The 9,379-nt window shown below is 44.8% G+C and overlaps 1 long non-coding RNA gene across 1 annotated transcript; it reads right to left on the bottom strand.

Moving 5' to 3' along the window:
* Positions 1-548: 548 nt before the first annotated feature.
* Positions 549-6,848, bottom strand: LOC135448019 (uncharacterized). Its single transcript, XR_010440381.1, has 3 exons — positions 6,741-6,848; positions 2,136-2,312; positions 549-1,114 (listed from the first exon to the last, which is right to left on the bottom strand). It is a non-coding gene; the product is annotated as an uncharacterized LOC135448019 (long non-coding RNA).
* Positions 6,849-9,379: the final 2,531 nt, after the last annotated feature.

The raw sequence follows: 9,379 nt of genomic DNA, 5'->3' as shown, positions 1-9,379 counted from the left end.
AGTATTCAGGCTTTCTCCCACTTGCTTTGCCAGGTATATTTTGTATACCTTGTGTATACCCCTAATTTACTGTTTACAGCATTTGATAGGCACAGCCAAGCACTCTGTCTGCCTTCTGAAGTCATGGAATGATCCTACATGAATGGTCAATTGGTTTGAACATAATGGAGAGTTTAACAACTTTCTGTTCTTCTGTTTCTCATTTTAGTTTCCAGGATAACCTGAAATTATATGGGAATCTTTTAGGGAGACTCTTCCTGTCTCTCTGTGAAATGCCAGTTTGCATCACAGGCTGTTGGATTTCGTGGTTTGTTGTTTTTCTCATCATCTGCCAGAATGTGATTTTCTTTTTCCCTCATTAGGCTTAGCTTTCTGCTATCACAATAAATTTCAAAACAAATATGGTTTTTCAATCCAGGTTCAAATATTTCAGCTTCCTCTAAATCAAAATTTATGGAACACTAAAGGCTATGATCTGAAAACTCTGTAAAACTCAGTTATCAGTTAAGGGGCATGGCAGTAATCTTAAGAGAGTTTCTAATATTTTTTACAGTTTAATACTGTCTAGGTCACCTGATAAACTGAAAGCAGCAAGTACATTAAATATAGTGCAATGACTTACACAGACCAAGACCAGGGTTTCTGGTTTACTCATTTTATTGGTTTAAATCCCATGATAGTTCCCCCGACTGCCAGAGAAGGTACCCACAGTGCCATCTTAGCTCTTGACCATGAAAATCACACTGTTTCCTTTTTTCTCCTGAACTGTGCTGGTGCATTATTCAGATTTGGACTGAATTATGATTTGATTTGACCTGGCCTACATTGCACTTCTTGCCAAAACATTGAGTAAGCCAAGGAGGCAGGTTGCTCTATTGGCCTGCTCTCCTGATCTCAGGATCAGTGATCAGCTTTTATTGTTTAGGTTATTGCTGTTATCACAGGCTCATTAACCCCAGCTGCAGCGTGTGGAGCTGTGCAAGCACGGGAGAGAGCTGGCTGCTGCCCCCAGGAGTCCTCAGCCTGCGCTTTGTGCAGCAGCCACTGAGCTTCTCTTCAGGTTTCTTTGCTTCTCTGTTAGGCTCACAGTACAGACAATACCAAGGAGAAGAATCTGAAAGAAAAACAGTGATGCCATTTTTGAAGTGAAACCGTCTATATGCTCTGTTTGGCACTTGGCAAACAGTGACTCAGCCACTGTTTGTGTGCCATGCTGCTGGCCCACAGATGGTACCATACACTTTGTTTAGGCATGCAGATCTCAGCTATTCCATTATAACACTGCAGTCTCTCATGTAGGTACATATCATATTGTCTCTCTGCCAAAAAGATCATTTCTTCTAAATATTGCCACTAAAAAAAAAGAAAACCACCTTAAACTTGCAAGCATGCTGTGGTGGGTTTGGCTGGGATGGAGTTGGATTTCTTCATAGTAGCTGGCGTGGGGCTGTGTTTGGATTTGTGCTGGAAATGCAATTGATAACACAGGGATGTTTTCTTTATTGCTGAGCAGTGCTCATACAGGGCCAAGGCCTTTTCAGTTCCCACGCTCTGCCAGCGAGCAGATACAGAAGAACTGCAAGGGAACACAGCAAGGACAGTGGGTATCTATAGGATATTCCATACCACAGAAGGCCATGCTCAGTATATAAAGCTGTGGAAAGAAGAAGGAAGGAGATGATGTTTGGAGTGACTGTGTTTGTCTTCCCGAGTAACCATTACACGTGACTGAGCCCTGCTTTCCTAGAGATGGCTGAACACTTGCCCATGGGAAGTAGTGAAGAAATTCCTTGTTTTGCTTTGCTTGTGAGTTTGGCTTTTGCTTTGTCTATTGAACTGTCTTTATCCCAAGCCACAAGTTTTCTGACTTTTACCCTTCTCATTCTCTCCCCCATTCCACCAGGGGAGTAAGCAAGCAGCTGTGTGGAGCTGAGTTGCCATTTGGGATTAAACCACAACACATACATGGAATGAGAACACAGTGGAGATTTTCACCACCTCTCTGCACATCTTATGAGCCTCTTTGTTCATTTAGCTTCTCAGACTGTTGATTTGAATTAAATTTATTTCTCTAAAGACCACAAATCAAGTCTTGTCATAACTAGAGAGCATAGTGTGTTATCATTATTGCTTACCTCTGAATGAACCTGAAGAGCCAGGTGATCAATACAGACATAATTGCCAGTGTCACCAGTTAATTGTTCCTTAGTGACTGAGGGCCTCTTCAGCTGGCATCCTGTCAGTCTCAGAAATAGCAACAGTCTCAGGAACAGCAATGTAATGTGGCAGACTTCGTGTGGGATGAAAAGACCCTTTTGAGCAAATATCAGTTATTACCAGTAGGCTCTTTCACTGCTTTGCTGCACATTTCAAACCTCACCATCACCAGATGGGGATGCCCTGTGCAGTCTGTACCTTTCTGCATATGGCAAGGATCAACCAATCTTGGCTAAGCCCTGCTTCAGCCATATGTTTAAGCAGGTACTTAGAGTAAAGCATGAGATTAGGTCACACTGAATTCAAAATTAGTCAGATACTTATGGCTTAATTCAAAAATTACCCGAATAAAATTCATCCTTGCTCAGTTCTTAATCATACAAGTTATATGGAAATCTCATCCAAGCAGCATCTGGGCTGCTAAAAAATTAACACATGAAGAACACAGTATATTATTTGCAGAAGGTTTTGAAATATTTTTGACACTTCTTAGAATGAGGGCTGGCCTTAGTAACCATGAAGGTCATTCCATCTAACTGGAGTTAATTCCAGCACCGATCTCTGTGTCTCCATCAGAGGGACAATGAAACCAAGAACATAAGGGGCTTTCCAGGAAAGTAGTTTCACAGTAAACCACATTACCCTCTGTAAGTTTTTGAGTTGATTTTGCATTTAGCCTTTATCCCTCAATCCATCTCGTGAACACAAATAATTTGTGGCCAAGGCTTACAGAGAGAAGGTCACTTTTCCATAACGTGAGTGTTTAAAAAAACCCTCAAGATTTTGCCATGTGGCTTCAGTTTAAATGTAGTTCCCAGCTAATTAGTCTGGTAAAATATGTATATTTGCAAACAAAGAATAGCTACAATACTATCCCAGAGGAGATCAGCAGAGGAATTTGAGGAATGGAAAGGTTGATAATTGCAGTTCCTGTGCTATAGTTAGCTGGAACAGACAGACGGCTGCCCTTAAGGAGACCTCTCTTGGTGCCAAGAGTGTTACACACAGGACAAAAGGCAGTAGATCCAATTGCAGGATGAAAAGGCAGATTCTGATGTCCTACCTCATTTTATTCAGCCCTTTCTCAGATACAGTTATTATGTGGCATTTCCTAAAGAAAGACTAGAAAATTCCCAGGATTCTTAAGCAGATGGAGACCTGGATATTTAATTTCTTTTCTGAGAGGGCTGTAATTCTTCTTTCCTTTTTTTTTAAAATCTGTGTCTGACTTACTAACTACCAATATCAGTTAGGCAATTATGCCTGACTGCACATGTATTCCTGTGTGTGCATGTAGGTGCTTTCTCAAGAACTATGCATTTTAACACTTCCCATTCCTCTGACTTGGAAAGTAAAAATAATCTTGTTTCTCTTTAAAAGTAAATAAACATCACTACCACCACCAATAGACTGATAACTACCATTTTGGCTTAGTTTGCACTGAGCTCTTACTTCACAACATAGATTTTACCAAGCATAGGATGGTTTGCAAGTCCCAGATGATGAATGGGTGAATCAGATGGACTGATTTCAGATTGGTGTAAAGGGCCCATCAGACTGAGGCATTAACAACATCAGAATTATTTTACAAATTACTTCAAAACCTGCAAATCCTGAGGCTTTTTTTCCTCTGTGTGTGTGTGTATTCTGGCTCTGCATTGAGAAGCAATGTGCTGCTATTGGCCACAGGCTGGTTGTCCAGAGGGGTCAGCTTACAGCTCACTTTGCCCTGAACTCACTAGATGCTTTGACACTGGTGCAAAATTGAAGATGTATCTGTTCAGGGAGGCAACAAATGAAGAATTCCAACAGCAGTCTTGATGACAGAGGTAGAAACACAGAGAAATACTTCTTCAATAGAGCAAGCAATAACCCTTCAATGTGGCTTAAACACTGCTGTCCTCATCATAGTCAATCTAACTTGGCTTTTGCTCTTGCAGTCGGAGTGTGCCTGAGCAAGACGTTTGTCTCAACCTTGTGCTTCTTAATCATCCATTTTATTGGAATGCAAAAAAAGGAGCATGTTTGATTTACTTCATACTGTCGTTTCTATAGCAATGGAAGAGGGGTTCTCACTCGCTCCCCAGTGCAGCTGAAGCATCCCCACTGGTGCTAATGGCATGTGAGGAGCTCACCATGAGCTCAGTGCCCTGGGGTGAGATTCTGGATCCTGAATTTGCATTGCTGCAGCACTCACTGTAGCCTCTGTGCACTCCTCCAGCTCCCAGGCACTGTCTGCCTCCCCTCCTCTCCCTCCCTGCTTGCCAGGCTTTGGCTGTGACCACAATAGGAAGCGACACTCTCCCGATGGCCACATCAAACCTCTTTAAGCACAGGAAGCTGAATGTGAGCCAAGAGGGCTCCCCTGGCTGACATCTTTCACCCCTTGTTTCACTAAGCCTTAAATAATGAAATCTTCTGGCAAAACAAAGAGGTTTAAGGATGTAAAACATTCCTTATTTCCTCCTTCTTTAGAAAGCATTTGGCTGAAGTTGATTTAATGATACAAATGTAAGGTTCTAGTTATTTTGTTATACTTCTATAGGCTTTATATGTAAAAGGAGACCCAAAGAAGGGAAGCAGTTGGAGCAGATGCATGTACATGCAGTGTCTCATTTGCCAGTGCTGGTCAGCAAGCACTGCTGGATGGTGATGCTTCACACACCAGCTCCTGTAAATCAAACTCGCAGGAGGAGGCACAGATAAGGGCTATTTTGTGGTATCTATGTGGTTGCAATTTCTGGTGACTTCTGCATGTGTGCAGTGAGCAAGAAGATGGTTGGGTTTCTGAAGCTGTGAGATGTTTAGCAATGGGAGAGGTGAATATGGGCTGACAAAGAAATGTAGTGATGTGAAAAGATGCCAAAACTGAACAAGACAACTCTTTACCCAAAAGCAGCATCATGTCTGAGCCCTGATAGTGCTTGGTACGCCAGAGGGGGAGAGGGAGAGAGGAGATGAGGCTCAGGCACAATGATCAGCCTGCCATGAAGGGCTGTACTGAGATCACAGACTTGCCAGGAACTTCACTCCCTCTGACATCAGCCCTGACTGTATAGCAGGAGACAGGGATGGTTTTGCTTCACAGCTCATCAAAGCCCAGCTTCTGTCCCCAGCAGACCAGTGGGTCAGCTGAGGCACCATCCTGCCAGCAGGACCTGCAGCTCCAGCTGCTTTGAAGGAAGGTGCAGCTTCCTTAAAGGGACATTTTTCCTACCTCCACCCTGTGGAAGACTTGGAAGCCCTGAGGCCTGAGAGCTGATGAACATTGTCATTTTAACTCAGCAGAGCTGCAGACACTGTTCTGAATCACCTCAAAGCCAGATCTTTGTTTAAAACTTGCCTGCATGCTTTAACTCCCTAATGGCTGATGGCTCTCACAGGTCACAGAAATCATCTGCTACAACAATTGATCCCCAGTTTGTGTCTCTAGTGCCCCCAGTGCATCTCGTGCAGCCTGGCAGCGGCTCCCCTCTCCCTCATCTGCTGTTTGCAAGGCAGGCAGAGAGCTGATCACAGAGGGAGAGCAATGCCAGACAGAGGAGTCACGCTTGCCTCCACTTCTGTTACAGCCAAGGATGAGAAACATGCTTCTTCCCCTCGGGCAGCCGGAGAAAAAAGAAACCACAGAGGAGCCCAGAACAGTCCCAGCACAGCATCTGTGAGTACTGCACACCGCCTCTAGTGGGCCGGCACGCAAGCACATGAAGCCAACCCTGTGAGGCAACTTTGCATCAGTTGTTCTGTGGTTTGCTTTCACATGAGAGGAATTAAATACAAGCTGACACAAGATTAGAGCCAACAAAATTATGTTTTCAAAGGCAGAAAAAAAAAACCCTCACAGAAACAGAACATCTCATGGATGTATCCCTTCTCACACAGCTCCCACCTCCTTTAATTGCTGGTTCACAAGCAGCTTAATTAGTCCTCAAACCACAGGAGTGCTTGTGTTCTTCGGCCTGAATCTGTAGCCGAGGGAAGGGGATTCAGCTCTTCACCTGTCCTTTCAGTGTCCGGTCACTAATGCATATGCACTTCTGTCCTGCAGGTGTTTAGTTTGAAAGTACCTGCAGCATTGTGCCTATGTTAGAGCAGCTTCTTGTTGCAGCTAAATGAGTGCAGCTCTCAAATTCTTTATTAAATGTAACTTCACCTGCTGCTAGAGGGGTTAAATTGTAATATGCTTTAGTACAATCAGTGGTGGAGAGAAGACCAGCCTGACTGGGCTTCTGCTTTTGTTCAGGATCTGCTCTCCACAGCACATTCACACTGCACCCAAACAATGCCAGGCACCTCTGGAAGTTCTCCAAAGGCAGCCTGTGTCAAAATGGCAATTCAACAAAAGCCAGGGTACACAGCATGCATGTCTCCTTGGTGAATAAATTCACACTGTTTCAGCTTTTCCCAAGACTAAACAAAAGTTTAATAATTGCTTCTCCAAAGCTAAGAAAGAGGTTGGCCTGAGAGAATGGCGGGGGGGGGGGGGGGGGGGGGGAGGGGTTGGAGCAATATTAAATACTTACTCTTGGAAAGTTGAAATGGGGTTTGGACAGGCGAACAAAGAGACACAATTTGGTGATGCCAACTGTCTGGAGGAAAACCTTTGGTCTTTAACATCAGTGCTGAGTGGCTGCTATGCTAACACAGGCTTTTACATTTCAGCTGGGAGGCTTTTTAAGTAGCAAAGAATTTGCAGATGGATATACCCAAACCAATGAAGTCCTGAGCTCTCCTGCAGCACCTGTGGTGTAGTTGTGCACATGGGGCTGACTGCAAAACACAGGGGCCTGTGCTGGTGCTGGCACTTCTCTTTTCTATCTAATGCTTCTGTTAGTCTCTTTCCTGGGGCAATGAGCTTCCTCTACTGCTTCAGAAGGGCTGACCAGCTCACCTGTAAGACAAATGCTGCAAGCAGCAAACCAGGGGCACTTCAGTGCAGTTGCTGAGGCTTTGTCCTCTGTTTGGATGAGACCATGCATTTCTGAAGGTATCAAGATGTTATGTTCAGAGCTCCTACACTTATTCTCTGTGATTGTAGTCCAAAAACTGATTTGAAGGCTGGTTTTCTTTCTCTGTTTTCTCCTTAAGAAGCTGCCTACCTATGAACAGTTCTCTTCCATTGACTCACTGAGAAAGAGACCTGGCTTCAGGGAGGGAGTCCAGGTAGATGAGGTGATGTGTTTTGGCTCCAAGACAGGAATTCAGGGTCATAGCAGCTGGTTGAGTGCCTAAACCAGGCTGAAACATCTGCTGAAGCAGGAGGGAACAGGCTTGGGATCCTGCCTGGGAACACATGTATGCCCATCCCCTGCTGTTCCCAGACTTGCCAAGTATTTAATCCTCTGTGGGCTGGGACTTGAAAAGGTTATATTTGACCTCCTCTGAATGGGAAACGCTCCTGACAGGGTACAACGGAAACAAAATCAAGTTCAAAGAAAGACAGGAATGTGGCTTGCTAGAGTTGGGATTAGGCTGTGTGGATTTATAAGGATTTATCCCATCCTGCTATTTGGTTATCACCATGTTGCACTGTGTGGTGAAAAACACCTGGCTATGGTCACCTTTTCCTTCTGCAGCACTGGGGCATTTCCCAGCAGTGTGTTTGGAGGCACTACAGCACATAGGAAAAGAGATCTCAGACTTTTCATCCTGGATCCATCAGGATTTAAAGGCAAATATTGATGTTTAAAATTTGAAATTCCCTTAAATTTTGGAAAAGTTCATATTTGAATATTGTGCTTCAAGCCCCTTATGGCGCTGCAGTTGTCTGAGTGAGGTTAAACAAAAAACAAACAAACAAACAACCCCAAACAATAAAAAAATTAACAACTCAGCTTTAAAAGAGCAGCAGCACTGAGTAGACCTCGTGTGCAGTAGCTGGCTTTGTCTTTTTTTGTACAGCCAAATGTCACAACTGCAGGTAAAAATATTTATCTCTGTAGCATACATGAAGAGACCACGAGGAGCCATGGCATCTCCTTGCTGCTCTCTGTTCAGCAGCACTGGGGAGGGTAAATAGCAGCACTGAGGACAAATACCCTCAGTGTGCGGATGCCCCAAGTCAGGCCATTGAGAGAGAGCCTCCCCTCAGAATATTATCTCCCACCACAAAATCCCATTGTTAACTAATACCAGCTGAGATGTTTCCATAGGGAAGTAAATAAATAAGGGCCTTCCTCCCTTCCCCAGCTTGTTGCAGGGAAACCACCCACGATGTGTTTGAGGGGAAAGAAAAGAAACAAGCTCCCTGATGTGCAAATCCAAAGAAACTGAAAATGATTGATTCCTCCCTGTTGAGGTATATTGCAAATAAGGGCTTTGTCTCCCAGCTTTAGAAAAGGCAGTGTCTTTAGAGCACGTCCACTTCCTTGTGCCAGAGGGGTTTCAGCAAAGAACAAGGGGTGAAAGCAAAGCAGCCTAGTTGGGGGCTAGGGAGGAGCAGCCCGTGCTCCTCTGTGCCAGAGGCTGAGGCAGGGGATGCTGATGTGGTTCAGACAGGGCTGAGGCGCTGCCAGAGCCGCCTGCTCACACACCCAGGGAGTGCCGTGGCCAGGAGGGCAAGGGTGAACCCCCAGGGCTGCCTGCAGCTCTGTCTGCTGTGTGCAGTCTTGCCCTGGTGCTAATGTGAGTTTATCATCGGAACTGGCTCCAAAGCCCTGTTTAATATTAGCAGCCAGGTCCTGTGGGGCACCGCTGTGTGTGGCCCTGGAGAGACATCCCAGCAGATGGTTCCTATCCCTGAGAGCCATGCAGCAAAGAGGCAAAGCATCCCAGGGGAGGCACAAAAATCCTGTGTATTTCTAAGTGGGGAAACTGAGGCATGAAGCAACAGCCACTGCAAAAATGTGATAAATAAATCTTCTGCCTCCACAGGCAAAGGGATAGGGAGTGCAGCCATATGCAAGGGCAGGCTGTGGGGAAGCAGCAGAATTATCCCATACCTGGGTCTTAGAATAGTTAAGGTGGGGGAAGACCTCTAAGATTTCTGGTCCAACTGTTAACCCAGCACTGCCATGTTCATCAGTAAACCATGTCCCCACGTGCCACATCCATACATTTTGGGAACACTTCTGAGTTTGGTGAGTCAACCACTTCCCTGGACAGCCTGTTTCAATGCCTGATCACCCTTACAGTCAAGAAACTTTTCCTAATATCCAATTTA

The sequence above is a fragment of the Zonotrichia leucophrys genome, chromosome 5, assembly GCF_028769735.1.
Source record: "Zonotrichia leucophrys gambelii isolate GWCS_2022_RI chromosome 5, RI_Zleu_2.0, whole genome shotgun sequence".
Classification (NCBI taxonomy): Eukaryota; Metazoa; Chordata; class Aves; order Passeriformes; family Passerellidae; genus Zonotrichia; species Zonotrichia leucophrys.
Note: the sequence above shows the minus strand (reverse complement) of the source record. Positions and strands in the feature narration are given on the sequence as shown.